General features: G+C 38.6%; 1 protein-coding gene across 2 annotated transcripts in view; it reads left to right on the top strand.

The window, feature by feature from the left end:
• The first annotated feature begins 2931 nt into the window (after positions 1 to 2931).
• LOC124170736 (dual 3',5'-cyclic-AMP and -GMP phosphodiesterase 11) overlaps positions 2932 to 21998 on the top strand; it is a 252214-nt gene continuing 233147 nt past the window's right edge. The window contains exons 1-2 of one of the 2 annotated variants that reach the window (XM_046549636.1): positions 2932 to 3416; positions 4463 to 4557. The gene's annotated coding sequence lies outside the window, so the exon portion shown is untranslated. The remainder of the gene's footprint in view (positions 3417 to 4462; positions 4558 to 21998) is intronic. The other variant, XM_046549638.1, reaches the window with a different exon arrangement.

The raw sequence follows: 21998 nt of genomic DNA on the forward strand, positions 1-21998 counted from the left end.
TCATCTATGGCATGTGGTATTCTAAGGAATTCTATGATCCATGCCGCATTTCTAATTGATTATTCCTATGCAGCACTTGCTCCCTAAAAAAATAGTTGGATATAATTTTGTACTATCCGTGCCTGTATCAAATGAAGGTGGTAGTATAGTCTGTCAGTCGGAGAAACATCCATTGTCAGGTAATTTGGGGTGAAAGTAATCAAAGAGATGATACGGATAAATGAAATATGCTTCTTACAATCCTAATTACATTCTTCTTTTCGGGGGAGGAACTGATGTACTCTGATCAACAAAGTAGTCTTAGCAGCATGGGCTTGTGAGAATCAATGTAGTGATTGATGCATGGAGACTTATCCTGGGTAGTCTTGTTCAGGTATGAGCTTGAAAGAAATGAGACCAAATTTGGATCTTTAGTACGTGCCAATAAAAAAATTCATCTCGCTCAGCCATACATCGAGCATTCCGTCTACTACTGGAGAAAGCCAAACATGTCCAGAGGTAAATCCAAAGAATTTAAGGTCTTATTTTTGTTCAGTGAATGATATTTTAAAGTACCTATATTTGATAAGTCTTCTGGTTGGTGTCTTACCTTTGTAAACATTTTAATTCCTCATAAATAGAAAAGGTCATTCGTAATAAATTTATGAAGAATAGTACATGCCCACTGCATCTATGCAATAAATTTCTTCTTCAATGCCTTTATGCATAGAGATATTAGTTTTTTAAATTTTCTGCTGGCAAAATGAAGGAACCTGCTTAATGAGAAATTTACCTGGGGTAAAATGCAAAATCCATGAAGTAAAATCATTTGCTTAGACTGGGATTCAAGCCCAGATCTGTTTTTTGCTAGGTATTCAACCACTTGAGGTATTAGTAACCAGCTTACTCAGTGGAGGTCTGTAGGCTTTACAGGGCAAGATGGTTACTGCCAGGTCTAACATTTCACAAGACAACACGGATGTGAACATAACAGTGAAGCACTCAGGTGGAACCATAGTGTCCTATAAAGCCAGAAAATCTTGGCAAAGGCAGAGGTTGCCTTAGTATTTCACGTCGAAGAACACCAATCACAAATGAAGGAGATCCAGTTTCCTATCCACATCAATGCAAATGAGTTCTGTCTTTCGTGGAATTTGCACATTATGTGCACTTGTGGGTTACCACTTTCAGGTATGCTATTAGCTAGTTCATGGTTATAAAGCTGAATTAGAACTTGCGGTCATATATGGAACTCATTTTCTCAACCATAGGAAGTAGGTAACGTAAAATCTGCCCTTAGAAGTGAATTCCATGATTACCCATTCTGCTAAGCCAATTTATGTTATGTGATTGCAAGTAAACTCTAATTTGCATCACTTCTTCGGAGGGGATTGAAGGCACAGAGAGAGAGTTTTTAGTGAATAAAATGTTTTTCACAGTTGTGGTGCTTATTCCAAAAGCTTAAAGATCATTAATTAAAGCTGTCAATGTGTTGTAATGAGCTGAGTCATTAAGATGTGATTTTAGATCTCTTTTCAAAACACTATGAATACCTACTTCTATGCCATTTCCATATCTAGTTAGTTAAGCAGTATCACTGCCTGGTTCGAAATTAAAATGTGTTGGCTTTGATTTTTTATTGGATTTAGAAAAATTTGCCTTACATTTGATATCATACCTGCAGCACATCACATCAATGTCAACCATAGGATGGTCAGCAGAAAATTTGCACAGGTTTAAGTAGCCTGAAGGAACTATTGTAATTTATTCCTTTACACTTTTACCAGGGTCTGCCATGCTGTAAGGAAAACATACTTTGGAATGATAATTCATGTGTGTACATAAAATGAATTTCTCATGATAGAAGCTGAAGTGTACATAGAGCAATTGATAAGTAGATACTCAAGGGGATTTTGGCAGGCAAAAAGATCGCCAACTGTGGCATTAACCATACAGGTACAGTAATTTACATGCTGATCGGCAGTCCTTTTTTCCTCAAAGCAGTTAGGAGGTTAAAATGTATCCTCTCTACAGATTGCCATATATAAACCCATACAGTAATCTTCAAAATTGCTTCATTGGAATTCCACAGAGGTCATGAATTATGAGAGAAGTACTTCATGGTTCGTAGCACTACAGGTTATAATATAAAATGATTGTCTCCAATGGATCAGACGACACAAGTAATATCGCATCTGTGAGTTAAATATGTATAAGAAATACCGCTCGTCACTGATGGAAGAAGTTAAACCTTGGACTTGAAATGGGACAAGGGTTCTGGGGTTGTAATAATAGATTATTGGATTGAATGGACTTTGTTTCTCAAAGGTTCTTAGTAAAATTCATACCATGATCGATTGTTAAGTTAAAGAATTAAAATTAGACCTCTCTTTGATAAATTATTGCAGTAGGCTGAACTTCGTCCAATGAAACAGATTTAAGTATAAAAATTTCGAAGTTCGTATAAACCAGGGAAACTACAGCACAAAAACAATTATATCTCTGGTAATATGCACTTGGATGCTATTCAAAAATAAGTAGAGTAACTTGTGACGAAGTAGGACTAAAAAGTATTCCTTGACAGATAATCTTGAAGGTTGAACTACGTTGGAAACGATGATCCTTCTCATATTGGCGTAATCACATTAGCTGGTGTAGCTATTATCTCACACTAAATCCGCACCTGCTCCTTCAACCGATTGAGGCCCTACATTCCAGCATAAAAATATAGTATTCTTGTCAATACTACCATTAAGGCTGCACTTCTGAAGGGGAAAACTAACTTCCCTCACATTGTTTTCAACACGCGAAATGAGATACACACAGGCCTTGCTCAGGAAGCTTATAACTAGATTTAAGATAATTTAGATATTCATACACTATTCCATTAAACAGAACAACAAAGGATGATACTGTAAAAAATAGGTGTTAATTTTTAATGCATAATGTCGATAACCGATTCAAAGCTACAGGCGGTAAAACAAACTAAGAGAACATCTAGGAGAAAATTAGGTCACAAAGGTTAAGCTTCACCTGACACTCAGTAGCCGAGCATACTCCAAAATAGTTCTACGGCTCTCTTTCAGATTATCATGGGAAACAGTTTTTTTCATCGTTTTTATGTGTCCTCGTAGACGAAGCGCATATCATTCACCACAGTCTTCGTGTTCCCTCTCGCACTACCAACGCGCAGTTGTCATATCATCACCAGACTGGATACTCAACCGTTACCACCGTTACCGTCGTGAACAAGCTTACAGACAACGGGTTAACGTCGTCGTATGTTTATGCTGTGTACATTCCCGTGTTTCTGGTGTCAACGTAGTAATTTCGTTCATCCAATCGTGTAGGAAACGTCGGAAAGGAAGTTTGGTCTTGCTTGTGAACGGAGCAGGAAGATTATTTCTTCCTGGCATAAGTGTTGTCTTCTCGAAAAGGTGAGTTGTTAAATTAAAATACATATAAATATCTTTCTCTCCAGTCTTAGTTGTTTTCTCTTTAAGCATTGTGGAGATAATTTCACTAGATATACATGGTTTTGATTCTTTCTTGGAATACCTACTCAGAGGAATGTCGGCAGTAATTACAAGTGTTCCAAATCAATGTTAACTAGCGGAGCTTAGTGATTTACGTAAGACCAAAGAAGCCTTATCTCATGTCCTTATAAATGAGTGTTGAATTTTTACTCAGACGGTTATTTTGGCCGTAAAAATCGCTCAAAACCAGCTGTTCCCCATTGTTACTTCGTATAGTTCTGTGTGGACAGGAGTGAAATATTTTTCAAGGGCGGTTTTATATATTTTATTCAAATAAGTAATTCTGAACGGCAATTCAGTAGAATTCGGTGTAAGTTAAAAGTTCTACGTTGGAAGACATGTGTGCGTTGTGATTATGCTATCTAAATTATTAGTCGGGGTCTGCGATTTTTTCTGGCGGCTTAGTATATTTTACATGTCATTTTGTTCTATCGTAAAGTTTTACAGTTTTGCAATTAGAAAAAGTTCCATGCGGAATACAGTGAAAGTTTTTATTAATAGTCAACTTCAATCTGTTGTCCTTGTAGGTTATTCATGTTTAATTGGGTTTTTTTGATAACTCGTGTAACCGGGAACTTTGGATTTATGACTTGTTTTACAAGTAATTTAACGCCTTTTTAATTGCGGTTCATATTATTTATTGATACCAAATTCCGGTGAGATCATTGTTATTAGTATTCAGGTGAAAATACTGTAAAATTATTCCACAAATTCTGTGTAATTTGGTGAAAAAGTTGCCGTTATTATTTTAGCGAACCCGGAAAGTTTTTGCGCTCTTTTCGAGTCTTTTATTTGCCTGCTTTATTTTTGACTTCATCGTTGTGTTGAACTATTTTTAGGAATTGAGTGGATTTTATTTTGTTGGGCATTTTAATTTTTTGTGTTTGCTTATTTCTGTATGCCAATTGTCACGGGAATTTTCTTATGCCTTCACATTTTTATTTCAGCATATTAACTTCAAGTTCGCTCTTCGGAATTTTTTTCTATGAATTCGGTTTTTCCGTGGACTGAGTGTTCAATTCGTCGTTTATTGCGGTGCTTGGTAAGTGAATTTTAGTTGAAGCATTAAATTATTGAAAATTGTACAGTAAATTGTCGTATGTCAGAGGCGTGAAAGGTCCAAATCATTGTGGTCGGTATTGTTTTCTTTGGCATAGTAAATGTTCTTCATTTCGTGCGATTTTTATTGCAATTCGAAACAAAATAGGATCTATCACGTGAATTAAGAAGTGGCCTTAATGCTATTTTGCGTAGTTATCGTAATGGTGGTCATGTTTAAAACCTGAGCGGCTTTTAAGAACTTAAACGCAATCGAAATTTATGAAAAATTTCCTACTCGGCCCCACTGTAAACTTCCGTGATGAGTTATTTCCCTTGAAAGAGGGGGATGTCAAAGAATAAAAGAAAATCTCTGACTTTTGTTGCATATTTTGCTCTGCATACTGTGCGGAAATTGATCGTGGTACCTGTTTGAATCCTTTGGTATCTAATTCTGCATATAGAATTTAGCGTAGCTGCTAAATTAAACTGCTCAGGATAGCTGAAAAAATCTTTTAACGCTGGTCAGGTTGTGCGAAAAGAAGTTGGAGAGTTCCATTTTATGTACAGAGTACGTATCATAATCTGTGGTAAATGTGTATCGGGAATACCTCCTGGGTTTATCTACAGTATCTCATCATTCTGAAAGAGTACATCCCAACAGAATTCTGGAATCGCCGCATTAATCAAATAGAAATCTAAAACCTCATTTACAACTCTTTTTATCGTTCGCGGACCGCTCGTAATCAGTGCTCTTTCGCTCTTTGCCCTAAGTCGGCATCATTTTTGACTACGTTCCTCTCTTATCATGTGCGTAGAAGGCTTCATAACATTTTTCATTGTTCCATTTCAATGATTCCAGTGAAAAATTACGCTATTTAAAGAAAATAAGATTAAACAAAATCGTATGGCAAATAAAACTATTATTTTTAATATCAACTGAGTAATTTGCTGTGCAAATTAAATATTTCATTTTTATCCGACGGTAAAATAAATTGGGGTGATTAAAATCAGGGGATTAACTTTGTTTTATGTTTTTAAGTTCATTTATATTATTTATAATGCTCGTGTGAGTGTATTTCAATATATATATACCTGATATATTACCTGATATATATATCAGGTAATTGTAAACCTGAGTTCTTAGCTGTCGGTGAATTACCGAACCTTGCGAGTACCTGAGTTGCAAAGATACTACTAATTCGCTGTTCCTTCGAAGTTGGCTCAAGTAATCAACAGTAGTTAGAGCTGTGAATAGGGTAGTTTCCTTCATCAAAGGAAACGAAAGGCATTGATTGCGATTCGTTACCCACCATTCATAATACACAACCTATTTGGCTTTCGAAATCCCAGTTTAGACGAATGTTAATGGTCAATTTTAACCTCATTTGAAAAAAAACCAGATTGGCGCCCATGCGATGCCACTCCACGTGACGTCACAGGAACCTTGATGCTACACGAGTAGTCAGGAGTTTTACATCGTATGAGATTACCAATACATGCATGAGGCACAGAGCTCAGGGAAACATCTCTTAATAATCACCTATTAAAATGCCTGTGGTCGGAAAGTTTTCCTCGTTTGATAGGGTATTAATAATCCTTATTTAAGCCAAGCGCTACCTGCTAGCAGGGTACTCTGCTACCTGCTAGCAGCATCTAGCCTACATCGTAGCTGCACTCATAACCTCGCACCAAGGTGGCCTCACACGGCGGCAGCCGGAACCAGAATGACGTCTCACGGGCTTTTCCCAACATTCATACTTAGCCGTCGCGTTGAAAATTTTCACTTTTCATTGTATCGCGAAAAATAGGTATAGTCAATTAAAAATCTAAAAGCGTGAAATGCGTACTCCAGGAGTAATAGTCTTTCGACTTAGGCTACAAAAGTTATGGTAAACCACCCTATTGCTCAAGCAATCTAAGCCTAGCGCGCAGCCTCTGCGTCTCCAGCGGCTCCCAGCCTAATTCGCTTAACATCTGGGTAACACTGTCTGTACGCCCGTAGCAGTTTTAGACGAACCGCGCAGCCTTCCTTTGTATATTATTCAGTTCGTGGATTAAGTCTTTCTGTGCCGGATCCCATATGCTCGTTGAATATTCAAGGTGCGGTCGGACGAGTGCGAAATAGTACCTTTCTTTTACTTTCTCACCCAAAAATTTTCTTGCAATACGTTTTACGAATCTTCTTCAGGGCTGTACCGCAAATATTCCTTATGTGAGTTCCCCACGAGAGAGATTCGAGGTTATCATAAATCTCAGGTATTTCACTTCGTCTGTTGCCTTTATTTTAATACCATCCGCTGCATAAACATGGTTATAGTGGACGAAATCTGCGAAAAATGCATCGACATGTATTTGCTCAGATTAAGTTTGAGTCACCGCTCTTGGCTCCACAAATGAACATTGTTTTAATCCGATGATAGAATTTTTTAGAGTGATCACTAATTTCGCGATAGATGACAGAGTCGTCAGCAAATAAACGTATTTTACTGCTAATGCGGGAGCAAAGACCATTAATGTATATAATGAACAACAGTGGGCCGATTACGCTTCCTTGTGGAACACCTGATGCCATTTTAACTACATCAGAGCCAATTTCGTCAGTAACTACTTTTTGTTTACGATCATTCAGAAAGTCGCGTATCCAGTTTACCACTGTTTCATTTAATCCGCAAGACTGTAAGTTGTGTAAAAGTTTGTTGTGAGGTACCGTGTCGAAAGTTTTCTTAAAATATAGAAATAATGCGTCGACTTGTCTTTTCGATTCACCAGATTTGAGAACGTCGTGAAGAAAGAGCGCGAGCTTTGTTTCGCATAATCTACCTTTTCGAATCCGTGCTGACAGCCATGGAGGAAGTTACATCTGTCAAAGAAAGTAATGATATTGCTAACGACGATATGCTCAAGTATCTTGCCAATAATCGATGTTAATGAAAGTGGACGATAATTGCCTGGGTCATGTCTGTTACCCTTTTTGAATATGGGTGTAACGGTTGCAATTTTCCAGTCAAGCGGTAACTTCCCTTCGGAGAGTGACTTCTTGAATATGATCTCTAAGTAAGGTGCGATCTGTGGAGCTAACTCCTTGAGGACACGCGCGGGTATTCCCTCCGGACCCGGAGATTTACTATTCTTAATCGATTGTAGTTGTTTAGTTATCCCATTACGTTGTATAGAGATTTCTTCCATCGATTCCTCAGTATATTGGGCGTCTAAATTAAATTCAGTGTCGTCTGTAGTGTATACACTTTCGTTGTAGGAATTCAACGAGTTAGCTTTGTCAATATTTTCGGTGACAAGTTTACCATCTATATCAAATTACTTGTCAACGATTGAAGATTTTCCTTGAAGCTCTCTTGCGTACGACCATTAGGATTTCGTATTTTCTTAGAGTAATTCACCGAGTACTTTTTTCTTGAACTTTCGCATTGCAGCTCGCATTGATTTCTTGGTTATTGAGCGTTGTGCAGCGTAACTTTCTTTAGCTTCAAGTTCCTTCGATTTATTACGTAACGTAATGGACTTTCTATACACGTTGTATAGTTTTCTCTGTTTCCTTAGTTCCCTTCTGACATCGTTTTTGTACCATCGTGGTTCTTTATTTTCACATTTCAGTTTTTGCGGAATATTTTCGTTGATTCCTTGGCGCAGTATTTCTAAGAAGTGTTTCCATGTTAAATCTGTGCTTTTTTCCTTTGGGGTCGTTATAAAGGGCTTCTAACGTACGCCACGATTGGAAGTAATGTTGGGGACTCCGAATATGTTGGATTCCCTGGGCCCCAACGCTATTTTGCTAAAATGGTTTTTTTTCTGAATAAAAACGGTGAGTTTCTTTAGATTACGAGAGTACGTCAATAGCCGGCGTTAAACATGACAGAAGTAAACTAGGGTTTTCTTCTTCGAAGCTATGCGGCGAAACGGTGCGCCGTAAAGTAGACCTCGAGTATTCAAGCCAAACGAGTGACTCTCTCTTGCTATAATGATAGAATACTTCCTAATAATAATTTTATTGTGTGCATTTAGTAAATGGGGAACAGACTCAGAATGTATCTGTATGTTGTGATTTTTACAGTTTTCGAAATGTAACTTTTTACCCATGAAATCTATGAATTTGTACCAATAACTTTCATATTCGCTTCTCTAGAGAGTCAAAACTGTGAAGTGGCTTATTCTTTTTAGGTTTATCTTACACCTGCGACATTTCGTGTATTAAGTACTTTAGTTCTTTTTGGGTAATTTGTGGCTCGGAGAATTAAAATACCAGTGATTAGAGTTATGGAACATCCGCTGGATATTCGACGGCATTCAACGTTTTCAATGTCACTCGTCAGTGCATCAGGGTCAGGGTCTGAATTCTGAATTGGGCGGAGTCACTCTTCCACACCCTAACGCGAACTTGCAACTCCCAAATTCCTTTTCATGTGCGATTTCGGAGCCGCGCTCCTGGGCGTTGCCCTTAGTAAGCCTGTTACGACGAAAACTATTGCTAAATGTTATGGTATTCAGATCTCCGTACGGCCTCTACTCACCCTAAAGCTCGTTTTACACGAGGCATGTTATCGCGAAAGCTATTGCTCAGAGGTATCTGCGCTTCAAAATGCATCGTGTAAATGCATGAACTTGAAAGTGAATACACGGGTAAATACAAATTTACGCAACAATAAGTACAAATCTGGCAAAATAGGCTCAGCTCTAATTAGATAATGAGTGCTTGTGCGATTGAGGAAAATATGCTTCATGAAAGTGAGCAATTTTGAGCCTCGAGTAAAACAGGCTTAATAGATGGCACAGGCTCAGTGGAGGCGAAAGTTTTGTCAGGGTTTCCGCTAACCTTCAGTAGTCCTGGAATTTAGATCTTCTGCAAAAACTTCGGTGATTTGGCGAGTATCGTGGAAAATTCAGCTTTTGGCAGTGTCTGGTGAACAGCAATTTTGAGCAGAGTTGAATTTTTGCGATGCACCCGAATAATTTCCCCAAGAATGTAAATCTGTTGGTATTGCTGGTTGCATGATTTTATTCACATGTGCACATACTTGAAGCTCATTTACTGGTTAGAGGCGCTATTTTATCGCTGAACTTTATTTCTAGATCACTGCAGTTTTTACCATGGTGCCAAATCGACTTTCATGTCGAGAACAATTTCAATAGAAATCTTTTGGAGGAGGTGGTAGGTTGTGTTTGCCATGGTATAATTTGTAGGTGAAGATAGTTTGAAAATCCTGTCTTTTTCCTTATGTGTTAACATTTGAGCTTGCGTTTTATGGAGTGTGTGGACAGTGTATTGAACCGCATCTGTTTGGGTAGACTTGCGTGGTAGCTTCTATCATCTTGAGATGTTGCTCGTAGCATTACAATGACTTGATGACTGTTTCCGTACTTGGTTATTTCCACCCCGACGAGCAGTATTTAGCAAAACATTCGAATGTTTAACCCTGGATATCATCCCGTCGGAAAGCAGCACAATCCCCGCCACCACCGAAATGCGAGGGATTTTGTCAATTGCTACGAAGTGGACGACATGTTTTTCAAACATCCGCAAAAAATGTCCCATGGTTCTCAAGGTCGCCCAAGGAAAGAAACCGTCACCTCTCCCCCGATTGTGTGAAATCCACACATATGCTGCTTATTTCGGGGCGAACTCTACCCACTCAAGCGCAAATCGGCGTTGGGGTTAGGACAACGAGTGATCTACTTCAGTTCCTGTACGGGTGTACAGTTCCCTACACCCGTTATCTCCCATACACCTTGCTGGAGATGCATATTCCCAAATATCTTACCAGAATAAGACCAAATAATATTGCATGGGGATATAATTTATTATCTGTACTGAAAGTAGAGAGACCTGTAAAGACTTATTATAGTTATAAAATAGTAATTTTATAATTCTGATTCGGGTCCCGGTGATGGCGAATGTTTTTCTACTCCGTTATTTCGGAGCCACTATTGATGCTTCGTATGTATAACTCTGGTGTATGCCGCTTGATGTCGCTTTTCTGGTGCATGCAATTTGAATGCGGGTGCACAAAGCGCGATTTTCATTCAGTTTTGTCAGAATTCACATTTTGTGGGATGCGAATTTGAACCGATGGAAATTAATTATATACAATCGTCGCGAATGAATTCAGGCTCAGGGTCATGTGTGGAAAAAATATCAATCATGAGTATAAGATATTTCACGATATTTATGATACATGAAAAATATTTATGGGGGTGATATAGTTATGTCCTTCAAGTGTGTCATTGAGCTGACGGAAAATCAGGCGGACCTTACTACTTTATATATGCTCTGCTCGTCTTGCGAAATATAGGTGTGAGAAATACTGCTTGTAGTTGTGTAATCCCCGCTTGAGTCTCGGCTCTTGATTTATTGATAATTGTAAGTGGCTAGAATAATTTCCTTGTTATTGAATTTTGATATTTTTGTCGTGCATGGAATGGCGTCAAGGGAAGGCGCCGTGAATAAAATAAAGGAGGCTTCAAAGGCGATGAGTTATTAATGAAAAGTAATCGAGGGATTTTCGCCTTGAGGGCAGCTGTTGCTCAGAATGGAGTAATGAGTCGTGCCAAGGTCGCCTGCATTAGGATTCCTGCCCTCACACCTCCAGTCGCGTTCATTGGTCCATCTCAGAAAGGATCTTCGTAACTGCTGTCTTTCGGTGTTTTGTCCATCGGATTTCATTCATGCAGTATTGAAGGAAATAATCGCGGTTAAGCCAGCGGCGTACTTTTGCGAAGTCACTCGAAAGTTCACGTTCAGTTGACAATTCCACGTAGGAAGAAATCACTCTCCTTGACCGGGATTTGAACCCGGATCGCACCAAGTGCTCTATCAGGGACGGGATCCTCTCCCCATGCTGAGCTCAATAAGACAAGGTGGTGGATCACTCGAATTCCCTTCGCGCTATTCTATGCACATTAAAGAATAAAACTTAATTAAAAGGGATGTAATAAGGGATACTTAAATAATGAGGGACACTTTTTCTATGCATGTACGAGAGAACTCAATTCATGATGAGCTTAAAATCAAGGATATAATATGTTGAAGAGGTGAGCGACAAGTGACGTCATTTGCGCCACGAGGGAAGCGCAGGGAAGGAAACCGGCGTGGGCAACGAAAGGCGCCTCGGGGATCACGCCTGAACGTCCCATCCGACGGACGGAGTGCTGTAGGGGAGGGTGGTGTACCCAGGACATAGTGCACCTAGGAACACTTTAAACTATCGGCAAGTGCTGCGACCTAGGGGATTTTAAGTAAGCTATTACGTGAAAAATAGCACTGGAGTGTAGCATAGGTCAATTTGTCATTTTGAGCTCATTTGGGTTATTTTTACAAAGAAGACGCTAGTTTGAAGTTTTTGACTCAGAAAAGTAATTATTTGTTGTTGCGAAGTCTTTTACCAACAATCGATCAGGCCAGCAGTGGTTATCATAGCACAGGTGAAATCGACGTATAATGGTGAGTAGTATAAGTCACTTTTTCGGTATTTTAGATGTATTATTAACCTGATAAATCAGCCGGCAATTAAAATGGCCACTTGTTGTACTAAGGAACACAAGCTCACACTTTTTTAGGAACATTTATTTCTACATTTACTCAGGAACATATTTTTATACGAGATATATGTTAAATATGCAGTCAAAAACATTATCAGTGGATTTTAGACTCCTAGAATTTTCCCTCTGGATCGTGGTGTATTCACAGACTACGACTACATACCATCATATGTTAGTAATCGGCCTCTTCATCGGAATGTATCTGTTCTGGCTGCCTCTGATCATCCGAGGGTGAAATGGTTCCTTTGGTCTGTACTGATGATGATGATGATGAACAATGCGTCGAATGCAATGAGCCCTATCGCAATGACAAAATGGGACTCCCATTATGGGAGAAACGTGGATGAGGTGTATTGCGTGCCTTTGATGGACTCATGTACTTAGCGCTGGATCAGACATCAAATCCTATAAATCTTATGGCCGTGGTTTTTGTAGACAGCCGTAATTTATGGTTTAGTATTCTATCATTTGCTTTTTGCATTCTTGACATAATAGGGTGGTTTCCTATTATTTTTTATTGCCTAAATCGAAAGATTACTACTCCTGGAGTACGTATTTCACGCTTTTAGATTTTTAAATGACGATATCTATTTCTCGCGATTAAATGAAAAGTGAAAAATTTCAAGCGCGCGAAAACGCGACGCGTAAGTAGGAATGATGGGAAAAAGTCCGTGCGACGCATTTCTGGCTCCCCCTCCCGCCTTGTGAGGTGACCTTGATCGAGGCTCCGAGCGCTGATAGGACGCAGGATGCTAGCGGGTAGCTGAGTACATTGCTGGCTGGTAGTGCTTGGCTTAAAAAAGGTTTATTAATACCTTATCAAACGAAGAAAACTTTCCGACCTTAGCCAGTTTTAATAGGTGATTATTAAGACATGTTTCCCTGAGCTCTGTGCCTCATGCATGCATTGGTAACCTCAGACGATGTAAAATTCCGGACTACTCGTGTAGCATCTAGGCTCCTGTGACGTCACGTGGAGTGGCATCGAATGGGCGCCAATTTGGCCTTTTTCAAATGAGGATAAAGTTGACCCTTGCCATTCGTCTAAACCGGTATTTCTAAAACCAAATAATTTGTATATTATGAATACACTAATGGTGGGTAACGAATCGCAATTAATGCCTTTCGTTTTCTTTGATGAAGGAAACTACCCTATGGCAAGCACTTTATGAATTTTTTATTAGATCCAGTAATAGTAAAGGTACGAGCCTAAAACTTAGAAATGATGAGAAGTAATCCTGAAGGATTGGTTTAATACTATTAAACTCAATTTTCAGTGAATATATTTTTATTTATATAGAAAAATTGAAAAAGTAATCCGTGGTACAACACCCTCCCCTACTTGAGATACCCTCCACTCGGCGCTCAAGCGGGGATCCGGCAATTCCTCTCTCGGGAGTTGCACCTGCCCTCTGGGTGTGGAGCCAACACCCTAGCCACCGCACCAATCCGATCCTCGCTATGTAAGAGTGTGGAAATTGCAGATCCGCATAGGGTAATACTCCAATAATACATCTGAGGGCACGAAACGAGAATTGCCATCCGCGTATTTCACTCCGCAATTGTAATTAGCTCGCATTCAGCGTATATTTTTCAGTTCCCATATCTTTAGTAGGAAACGAGCTTAAGGTTTGCAAAAGTATTGAGAATTTTTCCATTGGTGAAGGACTTGCAAATATTTGTTTCCGCAAAAAAAATCCTGACTCAGGCCTGTTATGAAGGGATTTCGATTTTTTCAAAAGAATTCGATCTTTTTGCAATAATTTGTTTATTAGTCAAGAATTTTGAGACATAGATGAAATATTTTATAAAATTTAGACAAGAGCGATCAGGGTGGCTAATGAAGGCTGTGACCAGAATTTGAGGCCAACATTGCAATCCCTGGCGTCAACGTTATTATTTGAAATAGAAAAGTTTTCTTGGATATTTCACTATTACTTATACGACTATTTTTTTACGTAACGTGACCCGGGTTTCGATGAGTTATCATCATCTTCAGGCGTAAATTATGATGTATTTATCTTATTATTGTTACTTAGTTACCTAACGGAGGAAGAGATAAATTTTAAAACGGACGCCGGAATAGGGGAAAAATATGGGTAAAGATATTCGTTTATCAGAGTGCTGTCCTGACTTTCAATAATTTTTAAAATTCCCAACTGCTCCAATGAGTTCAATCAAAATGGAAAAGTTTGCGAATGAAATTATCGACAACATTATCGACGGAATTAGCAAATCATTGATCTTTATTTCCGCGGAAAGGAGGGGGTAGTGTCACGTGATTTCGGACCCTTTCAAACTTGCTTCCAAGTGCAGATGCCGAATTCGTTCGTGCGTTCGTTTGCTCTTGAGGCTAGGATGATGCTATCTTCATCAATCTAAGGCGTGCTCTTGGGTTTGGATCAATCACCTCCTATCCTAATTGATGCTTGCGAAATTTCGATGCTAATTGCATTTAATGGTAGGTTAATGATAGCGAATATGTTGGTTCTGTCCTTAAAGTTTAATCTCTGTGCTTGTTGTCCGGAATTAAAACCTTTTCCCATTTTATTCTTGGTGTAGAATTCGTAAGTTTTTTTTTTAATCTTTGTCAGCGATGAATCACAAATACACCGCAAATCTGTCACTTGTATCGAAGCCGAGGCATGCTAGTCAATTTCAATCCACAAAAACGGTGGCTTAATTTTCAAGGAAATTCACTTGTGTTGAAATTGGAGAAAATGTTGGATACACTAGGGCCATTTTCATGGAACGAAACGTATGAATTCATTTTCATAGCTCATTCGTCCACAAAGCTTGGCAGCGTGATCGAGATTTGAGTAAATGACGTTAATCATAGATGTTGAGAGTAGGGGTGTGCGAGTACTCGAAAATTCGAGTTGAGTCGGGTAGTTGGTACTCGACTCGAGCGTTTCCAATGTCGAGTCGGTTAGAGTTACCGAGGCCAGTAAGTTCAGAAATCTGCCGAGAGGAGGCGCTATCATAAAACTCATGTTATAATATCGTTTTCAAAGTCGATAAGTCAGTCTAATGCCTTGGCCTGGGAGTTTCAGTGTGCTGTATACACTATAGTTGTCGACGTGGGCGCCGAATACCTGTTCGTCAACCGCGGCGGCCGAGCGTCTTCCGACCCGGCGGCGAATTCGGAATAATCGGAGTGAACCTCTGCGTCGCTCCGACTTTACTGTGCGATACTTTTATACCCTACCCTACCTTATTAACTCAAAGAATACGTGAAAATTGTTTAGATTTCTAGGAATAAACATGTAACTTTTCGGCTTTAGCGGTCAATGCCGGTTTTTCCCTGTTTGACGTCACAAATTGAGCCACCTTTTTGCCTGTTTGAATATTACTTACGTCCGATGTTAACTTCCGTTTATTCCTTTGCTGAGTTTTGTTTCCTTCTCAAACTAAAAAAAACAAGAGTTGCTGAGCTTGATTAAACAAAGTGAGAATTTAAGAAAAAAAAAAATGGTTCCTATGGCTAAAACAAAGTTCTATAGTTCGTTCGCATCGTCCAATTAAATTTCATGAAGATTCAAGAGCCTTAAAAATCGTTGAAATAATTTTTAGTAAAAATTCCTGGTGTTCTCAAATATAGCACTTTTTTCAAGAAAGTACTTGTCCAGCCACACGAGCGGCGAAAGACAATTTTCTGCAGGCAGTGGTACTGTAACATGGAGACATCAAAACCTGCTACCTAATCATGTAGAACAAGTGACTTATCTGCGTGAGAATTTGAAAAGATAAAATATTACATGATTCATTTAAGTATTTAATCTTTATTACATTCGTGCAAATTCTTTATTCAGGGCTCTTACTAGCAGTTTAATTGACAACATAATACTAGAGGTTAGTTTATTTCAATTGTACTTATGGAACTGTTTAAGGCTCATTAATTTTCATTCATCTCCTAATTCTGACACAAATACCATCAAAATTCCTTATTATATTTTCCTTTTTACATCAACCTAAGCATTCAGAATAGCCAAATTCTCCATTGGATTGGAAAAATGGGAATAAATTGGTGCATGCATTGCCATATTGCCAGATCCAGAAGTGACCAAACTCGACTCGACTCGATACTTGACTGGAGATCATAAAGCACTCCTCGCGCTTCCCTAGGAGAGAAAGAGCGCATTTATGTTATATATTGGACTTCAATTTGAGGTGGCATGTCCTGGACTCTGTGGCAAATTGTCGACGCTTGGTGGTTTTGTTCACCTGCTCGCAGGCAGTATTGCACGAGGCTGTCAATGTGCGCGGAGAGGGCCATGACCATGGGCGACGAAGAGGAGGGCCAACGTCAATGCAGTTTCACAGGAATTATTGCCGCGCGTTGGAGAGCACATTTGCAGTGCTCGGTCACTTGACCACTGCGGCGGACTATTTCAAACTCAGTGACATCCTCCCCCAATAGAATATCAAATAAAAACGGAATTTAATATTTTACTCATCTAACTGTGAATATCACCTCCAAATGTGTCTTATGTTAGTAATTTAATTCTGTAAGAATGATCAAGTTGTGCAAATGAATTTTCCGCAGGTATTCCGTGTATTGCGGGAAGGAAAATTTTAAAATATTTTATTCACTGCACTGAAGTATTATTTGAAGAATTGATTTCACGATTTGACTAGTTTACACAGGTACAATTTTGGACGCTATAATTTGCAAGAAAACATTGTCTTGATTTTATCTCTCATTTTTTGTGTTGATTCTTTACTTATCGTAAGAGATGAATTCCTGGAAGCTTGGTGTACAGTCGCACTGGCATTATGTTGCTCATAAATGTGCAAAGTTGTGCATCTTGTAATGCATTTTGATAATTTCCGGGAGATTTTTAGTGCCAGAAAATTTGCCAGTGGCTCTACTAATGAAGTATACGGCAGGGCGTGTCTTCTGGCATTTTCCATCGAACATAACAATTATAAATGTGTCAGGAAATCTTATGCCCCGGTAAGGCCGAATTCAAAGACCGAGGATGATTAGAAGTCTCATGCACTGGTTAGGTTCCTTATCTTGTCACATTCTCAAGCTCTTTTCCGTTGGCCGCCATCTATTTTTAGAGTTTGCCCTTTTCCGTCCGATATGGTCTGTATCAACCGTGCAAACACTCACATGCCCAAATATCCCACCTTTTAACTACCGCTCTCTGAATACAGAATACTGCAGTTTATTAGAAGACCTGTAATCATGGTTTAAGAGGTCTCAGCAGCTTGTAAATTAGTATCCCAGAGAAAGGAAACCATTTCCTTTTTTACTTCGTGGTACCCTTATATCGGGCTCAAGATAACCTCAAGATAGAGGACATTGCTATTGTAGTGCTTAAAGCAGATTGTTGTCAGCAGAGAATCGAGGTAATGTGCATGACAATAGGATGACGAATGATTGCTGTGATCATTATTGGTTTGAGTTAATTAGTCAATAGGGTAGTTTCCTTCATCAAAGAAAACAAAAGGCATTGATGGCGATTCGTTACCCACCATTAGTGTATTCATAATACACAAATTATTTGGTTTTTGAAATACCGGTTTAGACGAATGGCAAGGGTCAAATTTTATCCTCATTTGAAAAAGGCCAGATTGGCGCCCATGCGATTCCACTCCACGTGACGTCACAGGGACCTAGTTTCTACACGAGAGGATAGGAGTTATGCATCGTCAGAGGCTACCAATGCATGCATGAGGCACAGAGCTCAGGGAAACATGTCTTAATAATCACCAATTAAAACTGGCTAAGGTCGGAAAGTTTTCTTCGATTGATAAGGTATTAATAAACCTTTTTTAAGCCATGCGCTACCAGACAGGAAGGTACTCAGCTACCCGCTAGCATCCTGCGTCCTATCAGCGCTCAGAGCCTCGATCAAGGTCACCTACCAGGCGGGAGGGGGAACCAGAAATGCGTCGTACGGACTTTTTCCCTTCATTCCTACTTACGCGTCGCGTTTTCGCGCGCTTGAAATTTTTCACTTTTCATTTGATCGCGAAAAATAGATATCGTCATTTAAAAATCTAAAAGCGTGAAATACGTACTCCAGGAGTAATAATCTTTCGATTTAGGCAATAAAAAAATAATAGGAAACCACCCTATTGCTAATCCCGGTTTTCATATCGTACGAACGAAGTGTTTTGTGCTTGATTATATTTAGGATAGCTAAAATTTTGGGTAAATCATGTACTTCCAACGCTGGCTACCCGAGCTCACGTGCGGAAAACGGGAGACATTTTTCAGATTTCATCAAACATTGCTGGTGCATCAAATAGTGGATTTTGTGTCTATGGATTCAAAGAGGACATGTGGCACGCAAGTAGTGAATTGTAAATGACTCGGCGATAACAGTGTTAATGACTAGCAATTGAAGTAAGCATTAGGTTAGCGTAATTGCTCCAACTCCGGCTAACCAAACGCTCTGATAGAATACATGCGAGAGCTCTAACGGTGGCCCAGAGCAGGGGACAACACTTCCTAACCATGGTATTTATAAGGGAGATGGAAAAAATGGCTAACGAAATAAATTTAGATGAATTTGGTTAAAATTAGTACTTTTCCTTCTTTTTAATAATGGGATTTACTGGAAATAACATTTACAAATGAAAGAAACGATGTGTGAACCAATGCCATCGTTGGAATCGTCAAGTGAACTCGTATTTTGTCGTCCCCATCATTGTCGCAATTCACGAAATGTCGCATGGGCGTAATCGCACTTACTCTTGTTTGCTCTTTGGCTAAATGAGGAGCGTCCTGATGGATGCGTAGTTTTACTTTATTCTGTTCCGAAATGGAGTGAGTAACTGTGAGTACTGCATACTGTTCATTGAATGGAACGTGAACCCATAAAACGTCTTTCCTTGAAGAATATCGAATCCGGAACGAAGTTACCGTTATTCTGCGAAAATTTCAATACATCCTCTTGTAATGGCTCTTTTCCTTGAAAGACGGTGGTTTTCGCTAGTCTTCTTCTTCGAGGTCTCCATTTTTTTATGCTTTTGGGAATAGGTGGGCATTTCAAAAATATTTCCATCGTTTTCTATACTTTATTTCAAGAAGATTGGTTCCTTTTTAAAAATACTGACCTATTTTCAATGGAATCAAGATAGGTTTAATTAAAATTATGTCAAGAAGTATTAATCCAATTTAGAATTTTCGTTTAAAAAGCAGAATATATTTTCTCTAAGGTTTTAATACTTTTTGTATATTTTCCTAGGAAATAAAAGGTTTTGGCTGGAACCGTATTTTTACGTAAAATTATATATGATAAATTAAAATATCACCATAAATCTTAATTAACTCTCGTTCGCATCAGTGGTGAGAGATGTAGTCGGAAGACCCAACCCTTTATTGACTAGGAATTCCATGGAGAAGAAAGACAACGAAGCTTTACTGCACGGTATCACATAATATAATTATTACGCGCCTTATTGTCTTGATGTGAATGTATTCCGATCATCAAAAGGGCTGGACATGTCACTTGAGGGATGTGTAAATGTGTGCTATGAACTGTAAATGGCCTGTTCTACCATTGGAACTTTCGGTGAACTTTCTAGCTGTAGCAACATGCATCTATAACGTTATTTCAATAGGTATTTGCTTGCTATTGAAGGGGTTTTTGTCTTATAATCAAATCCTTTTAAATGCCCAACAGTCAGCGCCCAAATGCGGAGTCTAATTTGTGGAGCATTTAGAAGTTTAGGGTTTCTCCCTTGAATGGATTTGATGATGACAGGCTTAGTTTTGTAAAACTCATTGTTGAATAAATTGAATGCTATCGGCTTGAAGACGTTTCACAAATTGTTTATAACTGTGTCAGATTTTCTGAAAACACTATGACAATAATCACTTCATTAATAATGTCTGTAGAAGATTTGAAACGTGGCTTGGGTATTCAAATCTGTGAAATGTCAAAAATATGAGATTTTGCTTTCATTTTCTCTCTTAAGCAAGGAACTGGGGAATGAGGCTAGTCAGGCTAATCAAGGAACTCTTTGTATCTATTTTCTTATTTAAGAGTTTTTTTTAAGATTGAAGATTGAAGGTGGCGGATTGATGCATTCATCAATGCATCGACAGAGTTTATATTGCTGCGAGTGTAGAGTATATACGAGTGCACCAATTCGCCTCAGCGGTCATCGCCGCTCAGCGCATGCTTTTGAAAGCTTCCACCCTACCAGGCCACATGAGTCAATCATCGACGGGGCGCAGTGGGACCTCCACTGTGTACTTTGATCGATATTTTCACCTGAAGTCGTGATAAGAATTTCAGCTTGTTGTCGCGGGCTGCCCATCCGCAGTGCGAGTCATGTGGTTGCAGTGGTCAGGAGCTCCATCTTAAATGGAAAATCTTTGCTCCAATTTTTCGCCCTAGTGACGCATGTAAAGGAAGACCGGGGAAATTCTACCTTGAGACCTTTTTATTTTTCATATAGTTATCGAATTAGTTAGATTTTTAATGAAATAATTTTTAATGAATTCGCGCTTTCTTAAACCAATGGTAGGGCAATGTTAAGAAATTAACTTGATTTATGTGTAAAAAAATGTTTTTAGTAACTTATGGTACATGTCGGTATTTCCCCGGATCCCGTGGCTATCTCTTTGTGAATCTAATTGGGGTAAAAAGGCATTGCTAAAAGAGATTAAACAGTTTAATATCTCAGATTTTTTTAGTGTAACAAAGTAGCAAAATAGCAAATGGCTCAGCAAATTTATTAACTTCCACTGAAAAAGTCTTATTTTGATGAACGAAAGTTACATTGCAAACGTGAGTTGTCTTAAAAATATCTTAAATTGTATAAACTAGTCTTAATTTGGAGAACAATAGTCTCGTATTAGCAAATCTTGTATTATATTTTAAAACTTCTTGTTTGAGCAGCAATGCCCACATTTGTGAACGCATGTCTTAGAAAATATCTCAAATGATGTGGTTGTTATAGTTCGACAGAAATCGACTACCGTAAACTATTTGGCCACTTTTTTATTTTTCAACCGATTTTTTTGTGAGTTAAGGTAAGATAAATCTTTAAAACCATCATAAACCATTAGTTATTGTCTCTACTTACAAAATGTGTGAAAAATGACAACTAAAGTAAACTTAAAAAACATTAAAAACATAGACGGCAAAGATTCTCTGGAACTCGGGCAACTATACCGGCTGAGTTACATAACCAGTGGAAATCGCAATTAAGCAATGGGAAAAAATTGAACTTTTAAAACTCTTTAATATGAAGAAAGGCTCATAGAGTTACTAAAAACATGGAAAGTGTAATGTTTCTAATTCACAAACTTCAATACTTAAAGAAAACTTTCGCAATTTCGTCAGAAAAGGTAAGGTTAGGTCAATTATATCGCCTGCGTGATGAAAACATAGGCGCCTCTCTTGGTTAGTTCGGGAACTTGGGAGGGCGCAAAACATAATATTGTTCAAAACCTGGCAAATTTTCCCACTTGACAAGGTTTACGGTATGTAACTTTCGTTGCTTGCGATTGACAAAAATCGCATACGTAACTTTCGGGCAAATCATACAGTTAGCACGAACCCATTTTCCACTCAATACATATCGATACTACTACTCAGTCTTTGTATATTCACATTAAACTAGATATATTTTCACTATCTTAGGAAAATAAAAAATGCCATCATCTTGTTCGCTGTCATCGCATAGCTTTTATTCGTCTACTTCTTCTTCAGAAAACATTTCTTCAAAGTAAGTTGGTCTACGGCTACCTTTTTTATCATTTTTCTTTTGGCTGCAGCTATGATATTGATTTTAGGCCAACTGGATTTGATTTGAAAAATTTCGCCAGTTTTGGGTAACTTATGCTTCAAAAATTTAATTTTGTAATAATCTTCGTATCTTTCATTATTTTTCCAATTTAATTTTGGCTTTCACTTCTTT

This window comes from Ischnura elegans, chromosome X (genome assembly GCF_921293095.1).
Source record: "Ischnura elegans chromosome X, ioIscEleg1.1, whole genome shotgun sequence".
Classification (NCBI taxonomy): Eukaryota; Metazoa; Arthropoda; class Insecta; order Odonata; family Coenagrionidae; genus Ischnura; species Ischnura elegans.